Source organism: Gadus chalcogrammus, chromosome 22 (genome assembly GCF_026213295.1).
Source record: "Gadus chalcogrammus isolate NIFS_2021 chromosome 22, NIFS_Gcha_1.0, whole genome shotgun sequence".
Taxonomy (NCBI): Eukaryota; Metazoa; Chordata; class Actinopteri; order Gadiformes; family Gadidae; genus Gadus; species Gadus chalcogrammus.
The window spans coordinates 14,659,581-14,679,580 of record NC_079433.1 but is presented as its reverse complement, the minus strand read 5'-3'; the positions used below and the strand labels follow the sequence as shown (position 1 = coordinate 14,679,580).

At 47.7% G+C, this 20,000-nt stretch overlaps 1 protein-coding gene across 3 annotated transcripts in view; it reads left to right on the top strand.

Moving 5' to 3' along the window:
- The window catches only part of pag1 (phosphoprotein membrane anchor with glycosphingolipid microdomains 1), a 50,190-nt gene that overhangs the window by 1,151 nt on the left and 29,039 nt on the right, over positions 1–20,000 (top strand). For 2 of the 3 annotated variants that reach the window (XM_056583132.1, XM_056583130.1), the window contains exon 2: positions 18,268–18,341. The exons of the other annotated variant lie outside the window; for it this stretch is intronic. The gene's annotated coding sequence lies outside the window, so the exon portion shown is untranslated. The remainder of the gene's footprint in view (positions 1–18,267; positions 18,342–20,000) is intronic. 3 annotated transcript variants of the gene reach the window in all.

The following is a 20,000-nucleotide window of genomic DNA, read 5'->3' as shown; positions in this document are numbered from 1 at the left end:
TCCCCGCACAACTGTCCACATGTTGGTGTTGTTTCACTTGCGTGCAACGCCACTCACGACAAATTCTGCCCGCACTGACTCAGTGTCGTCTCTATATGCCCTTTGCAGATCGGCTGTGACAGTTACAGGTCAGACAGCAGTCCTTTTATGCAGGGTTAAGGAATCGCATTGTCATCCCAGAGGAACCATGTATTAAACACATCCCCTTTGGCACAGCCTTTTGTTTTGGGGTTATATTTGTCAAGTAGTTCACCTGCAGGCTCAGGACAGGCTCACTATCTCTGTTGAGCCACCACAGTTGGTTGCACCATGGCAACACACCCCGGGTCATCTCCACACCAGAGGAAAGTAAAAAACACTCTGTTTGTGTCTTTTGCCTGGCGCTTTCTAAACCCAGCCAACAGTGAGACACCTCCCTTCCACGTACCCTCTATCACGCTGGCACCAAGACCATGATGGATGTCCCGATTTACATCGCAAAATATTCCATCTTCATTTTTGTGAAAGGAGCCTCATTTTCAGAAATGAACACACCCTTTGGCAACGCAACACGACACTCTCATTATGCATCTGTGCTGCTGGAGACCAGTGTTGGAAAACGCTGCATAGTATGCAGCACTACGTTGAACCAGCGTGGTGGGGACAAGGCCTCGGCCTCGGCCATAAAGAATGTGAAGAACGGGGTGTTGAAAGCACCACGCCAACTGTCTGCGTTTACCTTATCTCCACATAGGCAGACTCCTTATTTATAGTGCTGCTACGGGCAGCTGTTGTTCCGAAGACAGGGGAGACGACATGAGAGAGAGACAAAGAGGGAAATAAGAGAAATCATTGCCAGATTTAAGTATGAGGGAGACAGAGAGGAAGAGAGAGGTGGAGGAAAAAAAAGGGTTTCTACAACAACGAGAGACTTTTAACAACGTGCATGGTAGCCAATTCCCATAGGAATTTTTCTCTGAATACGCACAGCCTTTCGTTTGTGCATGTGTTGTTGATTGACAGGAGCAGTGTTGAGCTAACAAACATGTTCCCAGTCTGACTGGAAGGGGAGGGGGGGGGAGTCGACCCGGAAGTACAGGTGATATCAGGTGTTGCATTATCAGTCACGCTGGAACTTTCTATTTATTGACATAATTGCTTCACTTCTTCAAACAACCAATGGAGTCAAACCAACTGTTATGAAAAGTGCCCTTTAAAAAGCTAACGACATAATAGCATGGGGAGCCTTACATAGTGTAAATAATCTTGTCCCCTGTGAAAGTGTTCCTTCGGGTTTGCCTTCCATGCAGCTGTGAGATGTGTTTCTATCTAGGATATAGAGGTAAAGTAGTTTACACAGCTGCACTAGAAACAATATCTGTTTGGTATCTACGCGTATGTAAATGTAGGTATACCTAATAATGAGCTACAACAATCATACACTAACTGTTCAAGTAGGATGGGCGTCCCCTCCCTGCATTGGTTCCTTACAAAGGAGCTGGGCAGGGAGTTTGCATGGAGTGGGAACAGCTGCTTTTAACAGCAGCTCTGTGACTCCACACAGCACAACAATTATAAGATCAAGAATAATGATGAGTAATAGTCTAAAGTAATCCTTTTTATTTTTATTTCAAGCCTCATCATTTGATCGTACTCAAGGTAAATCTTATGATGCATTTATAGACGAAGGCGGGAATCATCTTTGTGGTTCCCGCATTTTAATGATTTTATGACAAACAACTCATATTATATATGATGCTCCTATTTGGGGTAAAGGGTTCCGCTCCAGTGAGGGCTACACAGGGCCTGTAGTAGCCCTGGCTGGCTATATGGCTCACTGGCTCTGGAAGTGATGCTTCATCTAAGGCCGCAGAGATGTCGTTTTACAGTCCTTCCACCCATTTCACACCCACTTAGACGTTAACATGCCACAGCCCCCTCTCCCCTTCTCACTCACCAAACCGCCTTCATCATTGGTAGGCAAACACCACTGTTTACCATGCCTTTACGCCCCACGGCTTGCAATTACCCACCTCACCTCACCACCTGTCCAACACAGTGCTGCTTAGGGACGGGGCCAGCATATGATTGGTTTGAGTAAATAGAAATGTGGAATTCTCAATGCGTTCCATTGGAATTTATGTGTATTTTGATTTTGATGAAACGTATAACATAGAAAGACGTATAGCGGTTGTAATTGTGCATGGCTATTTCATATATGAAACAAACCTGCTTGACCTTAAAATATGAAAACAACAATTTCTGTTCTGCTTTGAGGTCTTTTGATGAGTTTTGCCGTATCCACAAGGACTGAGTGATGCATGTCCCTATTTACAAACGCATGAAGCGATAGCTGTAGTTGGACAGCAGTGTGTGTCTGGTTTTAATGTCTCGCTCTACCTCATCCTCATTGTGTTGTCAGCTGACACCCCGCATAGCAAGCCCTGGGGAAACGTGTGAGAAACTGAGACATTGCAATGTTCTCGTCAATGTGTGAATGTGAACCATCGCGGACTCCCGGCTCTTAAGATGAGTACCCATTCATCCTCCTCCTCCATTTTTGTTTCATGGCAACAAACTACAGGCGGTCTTTCTTCATGGCTGGGGAGGGGGGGGGGGGTTCAGTCTGTTTGCTGCATTTCCCGATGGATATATCTTGGAGCTAATACTGCTACCCTCTGGGGGGGTATTTCAATAGTATACACTTGGTCAAATCCTTTCAAAGCGACACTGCTCTGCCTCAGAGGACTTCCACAATAGATGCTATGACAAAAAACCCACTAACATATGGCTAGGATTTAGGCTAATGGCTAAACACTCTCATAAAAGAGATGTTCAATTTAAGAGATTAATCTTACAGCTGCCTTTAATTTGACATTTGTACAGACCACATATAACAATTTCCTAACATTTAAGCAAGTGGTGAACGACGTCTGGTTCTTCGTAATCTATGCATCTGGATTCGGGGACATGCCATTTCAAGGTCTGATGTTTGCAGACGAGAGAAACTTGTTGGGTTGTTGAGGGAGGCTGTGAGCTTGTGGCGGCGGTGGTGAAGGAATGATCGTTAGATCGTCTATAAGTGACACTGACATTTCTAACAAGTCTGATATAGATGATACTCAATTCTACACACCGCACCTTAAAGAAAGCAATGCATAGAGGTTGACCTTAGCCTGCTATATTGTTTATTTGGTCGACGGTATATACATTTATTCCTGATTTAAGAACAGTGTGAAGGTCAACTGGTTTGCACTAGGACATCATGTGCAAGCATCAAATTGTCCTCACAATATGTTTCAAGATTTTCAAACGTGGTTGCATTTGATCAAGTTAAATAACGCGACCCCAGTATCTTTAAAGAGCTGAATTAAAAACACGTCTCTATTAAGGATACAGATTATAATCGTTGTACGTTCTCTCTCATTCAATTACATGCCCCGGGTAGTTTATTTGAAACCAGGAATCCATCTTAAGATAGCCGCTGATGTTAAATATTGAACCGGTGGATTATTTCATAAGTAGCTTCGCGGAGGGGAGGTGCTATACAGCACCTCCTCTCTGTGTAATTTGAGCTGCCAAAGCAAGGAGGAACACCGGGTATAATTTACATTATACAAGATTTATCTTACAAACAATGATACACTTGCTGCAAGCGAGTATTATTATTTTGACGCTGATATTAGAGAAAAAAGCAATTTCAAGCTTTTGAGTTGCACTCCAATTCCATTGCCTCTGAATATAGGAAAGCTTTTGAGTTGTGTGTGTGTGTGTGTGTGTGTGTGTGTGTGTGTGTGTGTGTGTGTGTGTGTGTGTGTGTGTGTGTGTGTGTGTGTGTGTGTGTGTGTGTGTGTGTGTGTGTGTGTGTGTGTGTGTGTATTGGTGTGTGTGTGTGTGTATTGGTGTGTCTGTGCGTGTGTGTGTATGTGTTATACTATTTGATGATACAGGTGTTTGCACTGCCTCTAATTGTGTGTGGGCTGTGTGCATTGTGTGCTATACTAGGACATGGAGTGTTTATTCCCACTGCTTGAACTGTTGTCTGTACGGGACCTGGTTTGGACCATGCCTGAACCTGCCCGAAACCACGCAAGAGCACCCATAAAATGCACACGCACACGCACAAACCAAACAGACACGTCCATGACTAAAATCAAAAATAATATGTATACGTACACAAACTATTGTTCAGTCAACCTGTAAACATCATCATCATGCATTGTTATTGAGAGAGAGAGAGAGAGAGAGAGAGAGAGAGAGAGAGAGAGAGAGAGAGAGAGAGAGAGAGAGAGAGAGAGAGAGAGAGAGAGAGAGAGAGAGAGAGAGAGAGAGAGAGAGAGAGAGAGAGAGAGAGAGAGAGAGAGAGAGAGAGAGAGAGGCAGGCAACGTTTGCATGAAGTAAACACTGCAGATTTGATTAAGAGACAGTTGGGATGCGCTAATGTGAAATCAGAGGCGTGCTCCCAAGGGATTGTGGGGGGAAATTGATGCTCCTCATTATTCATTTCCCCTTCGCTCTGCCCCAGCCACTTCCAGTCCACAGAGCAGACAGCGACACTTCTCCAGGGGCTCTTAAGGTTTCCTCTATTATCAACATTTCCTAATATAATCAAGGCTTTATGAATATAAAGATGGGACTTCTGCCACTTGGGCATTCTTTGGTTACTTACAAAGCTCCCATCTCCAGGGTTTCATCACATCATATGATTCCACTGCGTTACATGGGTAGACCAAAACGCTTATGCAAATAAACTTGTGGGACTGGCACTGATTTGGATATTATCTTGCTGTTAGCCATATTCAGATAATTCGTCATTTAAAAACAGGGAAACAATAGACGGCTACATTACAGCAATACAGCTACACGCAAGGTACAACCATGTTGATTTTTTAAGAGCATGTGTTTAAAAACTGATAAAGCGGATAACTGCCCAAAAACCAACTGTCAAATTCCCCCAAAGAATGTGAGTGTGGGAAAAGGCGCAGGTCTATTCATGACGACACCCCTCACCAAGCCTATTAAGTCTATTAAAGTAGGAGTGGGCGGGGCCAGACAACCGGGTCTAATCCCACAACAACCAGGTGTGTCGTTGTGATGTCTGTCGCCGAGTAGTGCAGAGGAACACTTCTGCTGAGGCGAGCATAGAGGTGGCTTACAGACGTGTTTTCAACTGACACAAGAACCCCCAAAATAGGAATGCTATCGGCTATACTTCACACACAGACGTATACGTCTGTGTGTGAAGTATTTTCAATTTTCTTTTTTATTTTCAATTTTCATTATCTCTGTCTCATTGGAGATACAAGCTTGACTGTCACTCTTCTGTGTTCTCTCTATGGAATCCACCAATGTGCTTTCACGCGTTTGTTTCTGCTCCAGCGCACGCCGTCCTGGGCATAGCGTGGATACGATACGATGAGGCGAGGTCCTCTTGTGTTACACCTGCTACGGTGGATCAATGCACGCCGTCGATACGATGCGATCAATTTGAGGTCGGTTTCCATCCTGGGCCGCTTGACAGTTGGCTGGGTGCCGACTGGACGGTATGAAAAAACGAAAGTAGGGAGATTAAAATACCTTTAACAGAATGTACGTTTGGGTGTGTGTGTGTGTGTCATGCGTGACAAAGACTGAGAACGCAGCCACACCTACAGACTGAACTAGATGGTGACCGGCGATAGAAGGGCTAACACTGTCTCCACTGTGCTGCTCTTTGTGCAGTCAGATGAAACGCAACATGTCTGTTGTGTTGGCCTCAATACACGGGTGTACGCCACATTATGATCCGGCTCACAGGGAGGGAGGGCTGCTGACACCAAAGGCAGTTCCCCCTTTTCAACATATATCGGTTTCAATATCTCTGTCCTTTTCTCTCTCTCTGTCACTGTCTCACTCACTCTCCTACTAGCTCTACCCTACACACACACACACACACACACACACACACACACACACACACACACACACACACACACACACACACACACACACACACGCCGTACATACACACACACACACACACACACACACACACACACACACACACACGCCGTACATACACACACACACACACCGTACATACATACACACACACACACACACACACATACACACACACACACAAGTCGTACGCACACACAAACACGCACACGCACACAGGCACGCACGCACAGCATACGTGTTTGTGTGTGTACACACACACACACAAACCCCCAGTGTGTGATGCTGACTTCTAAAGTGGTCCTCCCTTTAATGGTCCATAGCAAGGAAGCAGAAGTATTATCTCTATGGGCTCTGCTTTATTACTACAAGCCGTAGATAAACAAGGTGTGGGTACGTGCAGCGACAACAGTGGCTGTATCCGCCATGTAAATGCAGTCTGTTGGAACCCACATAGACACATACAAGGCTACTGGCCTTCTCTTACAGGGTGAACTATTTGTGAGAGAATAGCCAGCGGCCTTGATTGGGTTATACATGGTGTAAGCAGTGTGTGTGTGTGTGTTTGTGTGTGTGTGTGTGTGTGTGTGTGTGTGTGTGTGTGTGTGTGTGTGTGTGTGTGTGTGTGTGTGTGTGTGTGTGTGTGTGTGTGTGTGTGTGTGTGTGTGTGTGTGTGTGTGTGTGTGGCTGAATGACAGGCCTGAGTTATGGCAGATATGCTGTCGAGCCAGTAGTAAACTACGCTTAGGAATGAACCCACATTCAAATTAAAAGCGCAGTGCCTTTATATACTGTGAGTGAAATAAACTTGTGTTACCACCCAGAATCAATTACTTGAAACAATGTGTGTGTGTGTGTGTGTGTGTGTGTGTGTGTGTGTGTGTGTGTGTGTGTGTGTGTGTGTGTGTGTGTGTGTGTGTGTTCAGCTGCTACAGGGTTGTTTCGATTACAACCACAATATCATAAGGTGAAGTCCAATACAATAACATGGTGTAGCTTTCCTGTTTTTATAAATGTATTTAAGGTGTTAGTTACAGCGGTGTTAACGTTTAATCATGACCAATCTTTTCCATGCAGTAAGTGAATAATTACTGTTTATAATCCGCTATGGATTAGCTTTTGCCCCGAGAGTGGAGGCTGAGATGAAGTTGTTTCTACAATACAGCTATCCACGTCTGGCCATCTTAAACAGCCGTGTGGGTAAGATGCTGTCAGAGAGACCACACAACAGAGTGTGTGCGTGTGTGTGTGTGTCTGAATACAGTTCATATTCTATGAGCTCTTGCAAACAGCTGAGGAATAATGTGAGTTTAGTCAATGGAGCTCTCTGTGTATGTGTGCAGACTGGCGTGTGTGTGTGTGTGTGTGTGTGTGTGTGTGTGTGTGTGTGTGTGTGTGTGTGTGTGTGTGTGTGTGTGTGTGTGTGTGTGTGTGTGTGTGTGTGTGTGTGTGTGTGTGTGTGTGTGTCGGGGGGGGGGGGGGGGGGGCATGCGTGTGCGTGGGTTTTCTTTACAAATCGTATTGTTTATCATCTATTAATCCAAATTGTCATCTTACATCTTGTCTTGCCTAACTATTCTCATTTGATCCCACACTCACACACATGTGTGTACACACACACACACACACACACACACACACACACACACACACACACACACACACACACTGAGCTCATTGTCTGGGCTGAGCTGGTGGTTGGCCGGAGTGGTCTGTTGGTAAATATGTTTCAGGGCCCAGACTCAAACAAAGAGCCATTAAGAATGCAAGGGAAGAGCTGGACAAGTCTGAAGCAAAGGGCGTCGTTGTAGATAAGAGTAGAAAGAGGGAGAGAGCGGCGTAGAAAGAGAGGAAGGGAAGGCTAGGCCGCGAGGCGAGGGAAGCATTACTAACAGGGAATGAGAATGAGTGAGCCGCGGGGGGGGGGGGGGGGGGGGGGGGGATGGTGACCAGGACTGGATAAAAGACGTTGGCAAACGGATGGCGCGCTCACAAAGAGACGATTGTTTAAGAAAATAGTAGCCAGAGACAGGATAAGCCGGGGTGGTACGGGTGGGGGTGTTTCCCTTCAGCCCAAGAAGGATGTGGGCAGCAGCACCTGTGGGCCGCGCTGAGGGGGGGTCCGTCTGCCGCGGGACCACCGGTGGACCCTCAGGGCCGGGCCGCTGGGCTGCGGCGTCGGTGTGACCCCACACCACGGCCAGGCAATCTGTTCATTGGTACATTTTGTTCTATCATTTATTAGGGATGCGCCGACATCGCTTCTAGAACTAGGGGGGAGGTCCGTAGCTGAGCTCATGTCACTCGTACTCGTTAAGCCACAGGGGTCAAGGTCACCTTGACCCCGGGTCCGCAGGGTCGGTAGGCGGTGGGACGGCGTGCACCCGCCATGTGGACGCACACGCGCTGGTTGGACATCGGACCCTTTGAAGAAACATTCCAGACGCACTCACTCAGTCAAATCTGTTTAATCATTTATTCAATTCGCACAATCACGCCATACAGTAATGACCGTGGAACGGTTACCCAATGTTCATGATCAAAGCTTAATTACCGCAGTGGAATGCTTCCTGGTATATGTTTGGTGGAAAAGCCCTTTTATAATCGGCACACAATGATTATCATAAGGAAGGTCACCTTAATAAAGGGAACTAACAAACCCGTGTCAGCAACGGTATCTCGTTATAAGTTTCATTTCATTTGTTGTCATTTGTTGTTTGTGTCAGAAATTCATCACACGCTTAAACTGTAATGATGAGTGTTACGGGGGGGGGGGGGGGGGGGGGGTCCGGAGAGACAGACTTAACCCTCAATGTCCTGCTCATCATCGCAGCAGACAGACTACTTCAACCTTCTCAGGCGGGGGACAGGACACTCCCTCTTCATCAAAAACTGCACATGAAACGCTAACCGGCTGAAAGCAATATGGCTGTACTACAATATCCACGGCGGGGCCTCGAGCGCGCTGCACACGGCGGACCTCCGGTGCGTTGTCATGTTTTTAACGAGGTATTTTGAGAATCTAATCAAGAGCCGCTCTACGCAGCCCCCCGCAGCCCCCCGCCTGGGCTGGAACAAACCACGATTATCACAGGCCGCATATTGCTCGGTGAGTCAGGCTCCACAATGAACCACTTTATGAGCCGGCATTTGTTTTTCTGTGTGTGTGTGTGTGTGTGTGTGTGTGTGTTTTTCATTTGGCACTGTGTAGCAGCTGTGCATTCTCTTTTTTCAACCCTGCCTTTAGCACGCGACTTTAAATCAATTCCTGCGCTGAAAAATCACATTTTATGTTTTGAAGGGTTCCTAACATTAATATTTAACGTGCAAACCACAAAGCAACCAGTCCTGTAGCATTTCCGAAAACTTTAGAGCACAATATAGATACTGCGTGATGGCTGACTCAACACCCATAAAGGCCTCTCCTGAAATGTCACGACAACAAACAAGACAACAATCTCGTAAGAAATGAACTACATTTTTGAGAGAGAGAGAGAGAGAGAGAGAGAGAGAGAGAGAGAGAGAGAGAGAGACTGCTAGGACTCTCTGGTCAGGATCCAGTAGCTTTGATTACAACAGAGTTCCTGCTGTCACTTCCCGCTCCTTCTGCGCGGCTTCTTATTGGCCGGATTCCCGAAATCCCCATGCTCCCTTTTCCTCTCTGTCTGTATCCCAACCGTTCCCACTGGTTCCACTGACCAATCCTAACACACTCCTAACACGATCCAGGGACATTCCTGGAATTATTACGGCTAAGTAGAATCTTGGAACATTTTCCAAGTCTGGGGTGCAGTGTATTCCAGAAGGCCTCTCCACCGCAGCCCAACTCGTACAGGAAAAGGAGTATGTTTGTCTTATATTAACCCTCAGGCCAGAAGAGGAACATTCCAGATTGAATGAGGAGGATAAGAAATGAAGGCATCCTCTTCACTCCCCCATTCCCTCCCTCCCTCTCTCCCTCCTCCCTCCATCCTTGTCTCACCCCTTCTTTCCCTCCCTCCCTCCCACCTTCCTCCTCCCCCCTCCCTCTATCCTACTCCCACTCACTCCCTCCCTCCTGTCTCCTCCTTCCTCCCTCCTTCCTTCTCTCCCTCGATCCTCTTCCTCCTCTCCCTCCTCTCCCTCCTCTCTGTCTCTCCCCCTATGTCTCTCCCTCCCTAGCTCCCTCCTCTTCCTCCTCTCTCTCCTCTCCCTCCTCTCCATCACTCCCCGTGTCCCTCCCTCCCTCCCTCCCTCCCTCCCTCCCTCCCAGAGTTACAGCCAGTAGAGGACACAGCCTGGGCTCGGTCCATGCCTAAAGTATGTTGAAAGACAAACACTACAAAGTCCTTCTTCTTTCCCTCCACTCTCTCTGCGGTGTTCAGTTCCCCTCGTTTTTATCCCCCTTCACCCATTTCATCCCTACCCATTTCCTCTGTTCCCCTCGTCTTTTTTTTCATCCTTACTCCCTCCTGTGTCTCCTTTTCTGCTAACCCCCTCCTGTGGCCTTTCTAAAGTGCTCTTGGGCCTGGCAGCAGTTCAACTCTTTTCAAGTCACTGTTTTCTCTGCAGCAACTCCTCAGACACCCTGCTGTGATGCTCTCTCTCTCTCTCTCTCTCTCTCTCTCTCTCTCTCTCTCTCTCTCTCTCTCACTCTCACTCTCACTCTCACTCTCACTCTCACTCTCGCTCCCTCTCTCTCTCTCTCTCCTGCAGTAAAACCTGACTATTCATGCTTTGCCACCGAATGTGTGCAGTTTACTCTTCTAAGTCTTCTGTATCTCGAGGGTGCTTTATTTTAAACCATTCCATTAGAGAATGACATGATCTAATTTTCATCTCAGAAAATCAATCAATATACACTACACAGGCACATTCTGCAGTTTTATTTAGAAAATTCCAATGATAAGACTCATATCCAAAATGCCCAGTGCAGAGTCTTAATGGAGCAGGCAAAGACCCAGGCATCTTGCAGATGGAAGCCTTCAGTCGGACAGCAGAAGAGTCATGAGACTAGTTGGCTGAGAGTCAAACGACCTTCCTACTGACCTCTGTACTATCCTGCTAGCATTCAATGCACGAGATAAAATAAATTCAAGATTGCTGGAGGGGCTCTTGAGTTTCATGTGTTCAGTGGATTTCCTCTACAGAAGTCCTGTACGCTCCACAGAGGGTCATTTTCAATTGTCTCCTGTAAGTGGCTGATGAATTACTTGCACAGTGAACCGCATCGATTCCCCTCCTCTGGATGTGAGAGCGAGCCCCTTGACTCTTGGTAACTCAATCGCTCAGGTAACGCCGCGGCCCGCTGTATGTTCTTTGCGCCTTCATGTGTGTTAGTGTGCGAATCAAATATTGTGTCGTACTATAATGCACACACACACACACACTCACACAGAGAATGGGCCTTTAGGGACGGTAACGATTGACTCTGCTACGATGTGCATTGAGTGGTGTTACAAAAGAAAGCCTTTGTTTTTTTAAACGATTGTAACATGATTGTAACAAAAACGACATACTACAATATTATAAAGCATTTAAGGGAGTGCAACTGATTCAGTAAAACCTGTGTTGATTCATGAATGGATCCTATCTTGGAGTTTATCTTCAGAAACGGTCCCGAAATAATTACGGGAAAAAAAACACTAGTAAACAGGAGGCTGTAATCTCTGGGCTGGTCAGAAATAAATCTGTAGGTTCTGTAGAATGTCTGGAAAGGGAAAAGCAAGGAGCTGTTATGTAAACAGGGCGTGTGCTCCCCTAACAGGAAGTCACCCGCTGTTTTGTCTGTGCTGCCTCGGCCCGAATTATTTATAGTGCGACACACAGCCACAGAATGATAGAACACATTATTGGTGCACTTCCTGTTCTTTTTCTCTTATAGATTGTTAGCGTTTAACCGTTGTCATGCCGACGAGGAGGATCAATATTGAGCATGGGGGGAGCTTTTATCGGGTTGTTCTGTCTTTTATCGGGGGGGAAAGGAGGGGGGGACCCACAGAGAGAGACTTGTTGTGTTTGTTTGAGAGAGAGAGACAGAGACATAGACAGAGAGCTTTATGTGGTGCATGTCAGGCAGCTGTGCTGTTTCCCAGAGTGAAGGATTAACCGTAGAGTTACAGTGAATCAGCAGGCCCAAGCTCTCCCAATAGATTCACTGTGTGCGTGTGTGTGTGTGTGTGTGTGTGTGTGTGTGTGTGTGTGTGTGTGTGTGTGTGCGCAATTATGCTTGTAGCTAGATGTGTCATGGGGGCTTGAATATGTGTCTACAGACAGGTGCATACAAGTGTGACAGACAGAGTGACGTCAGAACAACACAGGTGTATGTTTGTGTGTGTGTGTGTGTGTGTGTGTGTGTGTGTGTGTGTGTGTGTGTGTGTGTGTGTGTGTGTGTGTGTGTGTGTGTGTGTGTGTGTGTGTGTGTGTCTTCAGCTCTCGACTGTTGCATGTGAGCTGCCACTTAGGAATTCAAAGCAGCTGTCAATCTTTTAGTCTACCTGGGATTCCACACGCATACACAAGTACACAAAAAAAACAACACAAGCCCTAGAACAAATAACAACTAAAAGAAAACATGGACGTAAGCTTTTTTTTTTCATTAAGCTGATAGTAAGTCTCAGTTCTTTGTATGCATCCTCAATACTTGTGTGCGTGTGTGTGTTTGCACGCACATGAGTGAGTCAATATATGTGTGTGTGTGTGTGTTTGTCTTGGAGTCTATTGCAGGACATAGTCCCAGACAGACTGGTCCCTGTTCTCACTCCCCTACAGTGAAAATACCGACTGATTGTTAGCTTGACGTTAGTCACCCCTCCACAAAGATGCTCACTGTCCCAACACTTCATCACCACTGGCAGAGGGTTCACACGCATCAAGGCCCCACACACACACACACACACACACACACACACACACACACACACACACACACACACACACACGTAAACGCACACAAGCGCAAACGCACACACAAACACCCACCAACACACACACACACACACACACACACACACACACACACACACACACACACACACACACACACACACACACACACACACACACACACACACACACACACACACATTCACATTCACATAAATACACCCATACACATACACGTTCACATACACACACACATACACACACCGGCACACACATGCACAGTCACACAAACAATCATATTTGTGACACGTTTGTTTTGTGTGTGTGGGTGAGTGCCTGCATGGTTCTCTACGAGTGTGTGTGTGTATTAGTGTCAGCTCTCATCCACTCTGGAGGAGCTCCAGGCCTATATGCTCACAGTTCCTCCGCTGAGGCTGGCCCCGGGGTCCGTCCGAGGGTCTCTGGCTCTACTAACCCCCCCCCCCCCCCCCCCCCGGTGTTTATTATGCTTATCCGTGAGAAGCCCGGCACTGGCTGCCAACATGAGAGCTAGGACGCAGGGAGAAGAACTCTGTGGCATCATGGATATCAACACGCTCGTGTTTTAGTCGCCAGTAGCTCACATTGCACCACTGCTGTTGTGCGTGGGCACGTCTGTCGTCTGTGTTCTTGTCATGCGGCGCCCAGGGACCTGGTCCTTCCTCATTGTCTCTTATAAAACGCTTGCATTGGGATTTTATGCATTCGTCTTTCCGCATTTCGTATTGTGGGAAACAAAAGACTTGCTGAGACGCGTAATCTAGTTACAAATGAGCCGAGCGCTGGCGTGGATTTATCCTCAGCTGCATGGTTCCACCCAGCCTCCAGTTGTTCCCTAAATTAACTGGCAAACACTCGCTTCTGCAATTGTGCGATTATCAATTGTGCAACTAAATGTGTTTTGAGATGGCCCCGGTCTGTCAATCGTACTTTCAAAAATATCCAAATCACGACATGCTGTTCATGATAACTTCTTCCCTCTGTCAAATGGGAGTCATTTACCTGACGCCCGCCAAGAAAGACGGCGCAATTATCTTTTCACCACAAAAATCAAACCCACCCACCCCCCCCCCCCCCCCCCCCCCCCTCCCATGTGACTTCGCCTCTCATTTCCTCACGACTCAGAGCAGTCCAGCGCACCACGAGCCGGCCCCCCCCTCCGGTTGTCTGTCCGCCGTTCCCCTCTTTCTGTGTGGAACAACACCTCGGCCGCTCATCGCCCAGCCATCAGACCAACTAATTGGTGAACAGGTGGATGAATTATTGATACTCGTACGCCCAATCGTTGGTGGAATAACAAGAGCAGCTGTGTGCAGTTTGGCGGATTGATGCCAGCCCCCTCCCTCCCCCTAACAGCGCTGTGTTATGTCTCGATGGCTGTAATTGCAAGGCCCAGGTCAGCTAATGGCTTAGATTACCCAGTACCCCCCCCCCCCTATAAGGACTTATTTTATAGCAACTATAAACCAGCGCAGGCCTGGGGAGCATCAGAGCAGAGCCACAGTTTATCCAAGGACACATGAGTTGAAAGATTCAGAATCAGCCGCATGCTCGTCTTCTTCTGCTTTCTCGCTTCTCGCTCCCTTTCGATTCTTCTATGTTATTTCATGTTGACCTCATCGAGGGTGAGTGAAGAAGGGGCTCCCTCTAAGCAGAACACATCTGTGTCAACTTCCTCTCCGCTTTAACGACGTCGTTCCTCCTCGTTAGTCTGCCTCTTTTGATTGGTCCACAGCACACAAACCTCACTGGTCCCCTTCTCCCCTTTTAATGGGGTAGTGCTTGGGCTGACCCTACCCAGCGTACGCGTGTCCTGCGGGGAAGAGCGAGTTTATTAGTCAAGGTGAAGGGTCAGAAATGAATGAGGAATGCGGCCGAAAGGAACAACTAAACACAAGAGAAATGCTGAGAATTTGTTGTCCTGTACAACACCGCATGGTGACTCCATCGCATGCCCGGGCCTGTTCCTCAGAACACAAGACGCTAAAGCCCTCTCATGGTTATAAAGGACACAACAACATCTAATCCAGGACACCAGGCAGTGGCAAAGTGGTGTGGTGTGTGTGGACTGTGAAGGTCTTACCGCGCAGGATTTAAAACAAAAAAGGGTTTCCACTGTATTATGTAATGTGACTCATGAACGCTTACTGCATTATGAGTTCCTTCGTGGAATGTTGTGTAACTGTTTGACTGACAGCACAGGTGTTGGGAAAGAACCTAGGATCAGTTATTTAAGGAATGTGGTCTTGTCGGTTTTCGACAACGAGCAGCCATTAATGGCATTAACGTTCAAAGCAGCTGGGTTTTGTTGGCATCCATATTACCCCATTTTAAACAATGGGGTCGAACCAATGAAATAAACCTTATGACACGCCACCTTGTCAGAAGCTTACGACCAAAGCTTGCCCTTTGGAAGCGGTTTCCCACTGACGCCGACCACACTGAAAATGGGTAAGACACACACCGCACACTGCAGTGCTAACCACAGGAACCAGGGCCAGGGCTAGACACAGCAGAGGAAATTGGCCGCTGTTTACTTTCTCCTGTCTAGACTCGTTCCATGCTAATTAAGCCTGGAAGGGAATCCCAAAGGAATCAGGGAAATGCCCCAAGTGGGAGCTTTCTAAAGGTTATGTTTTCAGACTTTTGGGCCATGATTGTGTCAGTTGCTGGTGGAAGGGGCCAAGTTTGACCCACTTGTATCCGGCAGGCGTGTGTGCCTTGTGCGGGCCTTCTGTGTGCCTAATCTACCAGCGACCTATAAAGGCCTCCATGAGAGCAGGTGGTTACATGGGCCGTCAGCCTAACAACACAACAATGGTGTCATATGGTTGGAGGACGTGTTGGAGAGCCAGTAGGACGGGGGGGGGGGGTTGTATGGGGAGGGGGACTGGGGGACGGGGGTAACAGTTTGTATTATTATAGACATAGACTGGAGACCTATGGCTTCACCGAGGCAAGGCTGGGGGTGATCGCCGTGACATCGGACACAAAGGACACACGGACGTTTATGAATATGGAATGCTGCTATGAGAATTTGCACGTTCATACGCGCATTAAAAATGATACCCAGAGGGCAACGCGGTGAAAGAGAGCCAAAAACAGAGGAGGAGACGTCTGTCGTCCGTGCATGTGATTAAGAATCAGGTCTTAGGCGGTCTGAATGGAGAGCACACAGACTTTAGTTGGGTTGTGTTGCTGAGCGGGAGAGGGGAGAGAAAAGGCCGCGTCTGTCTCCTCATTAGCATGCCAGGCTGTGGAATGAAGTCCAACAAAAGATGTGGATTTGCTGAGCACTTGTTTAACCGTAGAAGCTGTTAGAGATAGCTCCTGAGATAGATCGAGCATTTGTGGGGCTTTGGACACTTTGTGTTTCAGTGGCTTAACATGGTATATCGCTGTTGAATTTGGTAAATAGCTTGAAAATGACTTATTTTGAATGTTGAACAATAAATAAAGTTAAAGCTTGCTAGGCTAAGTGACAAGGGCCAAAACGAGGAGCATCAAACTTTTATGATTATAATTATAATTATCATTATTATTTATTGTTAGTTATTATTGTTTTTCAATGGAAAGAAACTGAAAGGATAGTTTTTGAAGTCCTTCATGATCCAATAGCCAACGTCACAAAGTGACATTTTATCCTGAATAATATCGGGGTAGATAAAAGCAAAAAACACCAGAGTGTTATAATCTAATCCCCCCCCCCCCCCCCCCCCCCCCCTTGACCGAGCGGTGTGCAGAGAGAGAGAGAGAGAGTCCGAGGGGTTTGTTCGGGGACTCTTGGGCCCCGTCCGCGGGGCCTGGGAAGGAGCAGGCAGCAGAGTGCTGGGGCCACACAATGGGTTGGAGGTCACAGCCGCTTCCCAGCATCTCCTCCCCAGCCGCCCGGCCCCCGAGACCCTGCCGGGGATTAAGGGGGCGGCTGGATTAAGGAGTCGAGGTCCCCGCAAGACGCGCTCCTCTCTGGGGCACCGTGTCAGGATGGTCCTCCGGGGTTCATGGTCGTCCGAGGGAGCTGAGAGAGAGCGTGCGCACACTGAAGTGTCTGAGTTGTACCCGGATGAGCGTTGTAACCTTGAAACAACTTCCTCACTAGATGGTAAAATAATTGTGGAAGAGTGTGTGTGTGTGTGTGTGTGTGTGTGTGTGTGTGTGTGTGTGTGTGTGTGTGCTCCCAGCAGGAAAGGAGCAGCACAGGGACTGGGACTGCTCCATCTATCATTGTGTGTCTGTGATTGTGATTGTGAGCGGTTCCCCTGAGACGACCCACGGCTTTATGCTAGGAGGGTTATGAATGAGCACCACCACAACAGCCCCTGATCAAATGAATAATATTGTAAATGTCTTTGTGTGTGTGTGTGCATGCGTGTTTTGTGTTTTTGTGCATGTTTGTGTGTGTGTGTGTGTGTGTGCGTGTGTATGTATGTGTTCGGTGCCAAATGATGAGAGACAGTGCACTCTTTGACGCTTTTCAACAGTCTTAACTCCCTGGGATGCGATGGAGATTTATAAGTGCTGTCGGAGCGATTGCAGATCTCATCTTTATTCCCAAACGGCTTAAAAAAAAATCTGCACTCGTTGTCATCCGATGTATGAACACACGACTTTCCTGCTGTTGGACACGCTTAACTTGTCCCCGTTTCAGTTTTGTAACAGACCATAAAGGATTTAGTGAAGGACAGCGGAGGACGTTTAGTGAAGGCCAATCTCCAGATGATCTAGAAAAATACCCTTGAAGTTCCCACTATAAATGCATAAACTACACTAAAATGCTGCACACGTTAGAGTATATAAGTTGAAGCATACTTTTCGCATTGAACCACTTGCATATCACAAAGAGTCCCTCCTTCTCTTCGCATCATCTCCACCGCTTCCTCTCTTTCAATCATGTTCCTAGAATCGAAACCTGACCGATGACTAGGTTATAGGAACTATTAGAAGTTCTCTTATCTCCCTGCAGTGGCGATCACAGGAGTGCCGAGCAGGAAACCGCTATCACTGGATGACTTGAAATATAACTTAGTTCTGAGGGTTCCATTGGCCGCCGCCGGTAGCCCGACAACAGTGGTTTCTGGTCGAATGTCGGTTGCTCTAAACTAGAGACATGTGTGTGTTTTCTGAGACCGAAAATCAATGTTTGCATTTCTTAGTATTTTAAGCCAGCAAACGTTTGCAGGTTTTTTCATAGACTAAAACGACATAGGGCTGTGGGTTCATTCTTTTATTATATGCTCTGAACTCTGTGTCTTCCCAACCGTCATACTTGTTGTTTCTATATGGATGTGCCGTCTCTGGCTTCCCTTTTCGTGGTCAATAATGTTAATTGGGTTTTATTTAGTCAGACGAGTTGCCAAACCAAATAGTCTAATCAACACATTTTCTTTCAATACTTATCAACTCTTCATGTGTATCTGTGTGTGTCTCTGTGTGTGTTTGTGCAGGAGGAATTTTCTTCTTGGAGATTGGAAGACATCTGCATTCTGAAGTGTGAAGTCTGAGCCGGGAGATTCATTGGGTAACACTGCTTCTATTTTTAACCCCAATGTTCTCCCTAAACTTGTCTCTTCCGGGGCTGGAGGGAACAGGGTACCGCTGTAGCAGCAGTTTCATCGCCGTGCGTCTCTTCCACACCGTTGTGGGTGTCTGGGGGTCTAGGGGGGGGGGGATCGCACCCCCCACGGCTCCTGCCTAGCGATGACTTTAATATATGCGTCCCCTGCTCTCCCTGCTCTCGTTCTCTCCACCCCTCCGTCCGTCTCTCTCACTCTCACTGATGCCGGTGGCTTCCTAATTGGTTCATTTCTATTCTGATGACTGTGACTGCCCCCACCTCCCCGTGTGTGTGTGTGTGTGTGTGTGTGTGTGTGTGTGTGTGTGTGTGTGTGTGTGTGTGTGTGTGTGTGTGTGTGTGTGTGTGTGTGTGTGTGTGTGTGTGTGTGTGTGTGTGTGTGTGTGTGTGTGTGTGTGTGTATTTCAGTCTGTGTTTGTGTGTGAGTGAGTGTGTGTGTGTCTGTTTCCCGCCGTCTTGTGTGCGAGTGTTTGTGAATGCCTGTGCGTGTTCATGCCCTTACTATTGTTATGCATGTGAATATAAATGTGCATTTATGTGTGAGTGTGCACCTGTCCCTGAGTGTGCATGTATTTGAGTCTGCATGTGTCTGTGAGTGTGTATCCGTCGGTGAGCGTGCACGTGTCTCTGAGCGTGCACGTGTCTCTGAGCGTGCACGTGTCTGTGAGTGTTCCTCTGTGGCAGACAGCAGCCCTGCATCAGTCCCAGGCTGGCGGCTCCGTCTACACGGTGGGCGTTGAGCTGCTTGTTTACTTCCCAGCCCTCCCTGCCGGCTCTCTGGGGGCCCCCCTCATGTAGGGCCGGATGTCTCCGGGGCCGCTAGCACTCGGGTCTCCTCACACACAGACCCCTCACTGCAGAGAGGCCGGGGTCTCGCCCGCCTGTAGGGGACAGCAGACGTTAAAGACGACTTCTCTTTCTAATGCGCTTGATCCAACTCTGTTTATTAAACCGACGTCGAGCCAGTACTGGAGCAGTGGTTTGAGCTTTGAACTGTTCACACTCGGCACCTATAACCACCAGGATCCTAGCATCAAAGACAAGCACTCCCGAAAAATGAAGGGAATATCCTTCCAGTACCTGGAAGTCCATTCTAAATTCTCTGTGATCTGATGGTTTGGTCTGATCGGGTCGTTTCCTATCCCCACAGACTCCCCCTCACACGCACGCACACACACACACACGTGCACGCACGCACGCACACACGCCAGCTTGAGGTAAAACTAGACCTCATGTGGGGCGAGAGGGGGAGAGGGGGAGGAAGGGGGGAGGCAGGGTGAGTGATGGTCTGGTCCCGCGGTGCTGTAGAGGAGGTGAGGCGTGCGCTGGAGACGTTTCTCCACACGTCTCACCACGGTTGTCTGGGTTACCACCAGGTCTCTAGGAAACAACAGCCCCTAAATCTATCCCCCTGCAAGCGTAAGCACTCACACAGACACACACAGACGCGTAGACACACACCTACACATGCACACATAGACACACACACACACACACACACACACACACACACACACACACACACACACACACACACACACACACACACACACACACACACACGCCTAAGCATACACAAAGACACACACACACCTACACCTACAC